The following is a 1,116-nucleotide window of genomic DNA, read 5'->3' on the forward strand; positions in this document are numbered from 1 at the left end:
ATCGCTAGAAACATGTGAAGTGTATGGCTAACCCAATAACGAAAGTTTCATAAGGGGACTGGAGAAGGCTACTATGAGACAAAAGATCTTCTTTCTAAAGAGATTCGATTCGGAACTCTTATATGTGCTAGGTTCAATATTGAAATAATTTCAGAGGTTTTCCCTGACTTTATCCGTGTCAACAAACAATTCAAAATACCTTGAATTTTTTAGAATAGGTCCAAGTCAAATAGCAATGATTTGAAGAACTTCTTTTTCCACTATTTTGGAAACCCAAGGACTCAATCGCATGGATATATAAAATAACAGGATTTCCAATCCTAGCAGGAAAGGGAGGGAAACGGATACTCAATTTAAAGTGAGTAAAAAGAATTCCATACTCGATATCATAGATACATATAGAATTCTGTTGAAAGCCATATTCGATGAAAGTCGTATGTACGGCTTGGAGGGAGATCTTTCATATCTTTCGAGATCCACCCTACAATATGTGTTAAAAAGGCCAAAATAGGTGATTTTAGCCCTTATAAAAAGAAAACTAATTCTTGAACCCCATTCACGCTCATGTCACGTCGAGGTACTGCAGAAAAAAATTAGCAAAATCATATCCAATTTATCGTAATTGATTAGTTAACATGTTGGTTAACCGTATTCTGAAACATGGAAAAATATCATTGGCTTATCTAATTATATATTGAGCCGTGAAAAAGATTCAACAAAAGATAGAAACAAATCCACTATCCGTTTTACGTCAAGCAATACGTGGAGTAACTCCCGATATAACAGTAAAAGCAAGATGTGTAGGTGGATCAACTCATCAAGTTCCCATTGAAATAGGATCCACACAAGGAAAAGCACTTGTCATTCGTTGGTTATTAGCGGCATCCCGAAAATGTCCGAGTCAAAATATGGCTTTCAAATTAAGTGCCGAATTAGTGGATGCTACCAAAGAGAGTGGCGATGCCATACACAAAAAGGAAGAGACTCATAAAATGGCGGAGGCAAATAGAGCTTTTGCACATTTTTGTTAATCCATGAACGGGATCTATACATCTCGATCGAAAAAGAATCAAGAGAAAAAGAAAGAATCCGAATTGATCGATAGATTTCTCAAAA

At 36.0% G+C, this 1,116-nt stretch overlaps 1 pseudogene; it reads left to right on the top strand.

Annotated features, from left to right (window-relative positions):
• The first annotated feature begins 564 nt into the window (after positions 1–564).
• LOC124891481 lies at positions 565–1,116 on the top strand (annotated as a pseudogene).

Source organism: Capsicum annuum, unplaced genomic scaffold (genome assembly GCF_002878395.1).
Source record: "Capsicum annuum cultivar UCD-10X-F1 unplaced genomic scaffold, UCD10Xv1.1 ctg36120, whole genome shotgun sequence".
Taxonomy (NCBI): domain Eukaryota; kingdom Viridiplantae; phylum Streptophyta; class Magnoliopsida; order Solanales; family Solanaceae; genus Capsicum; species Capsicum annuum.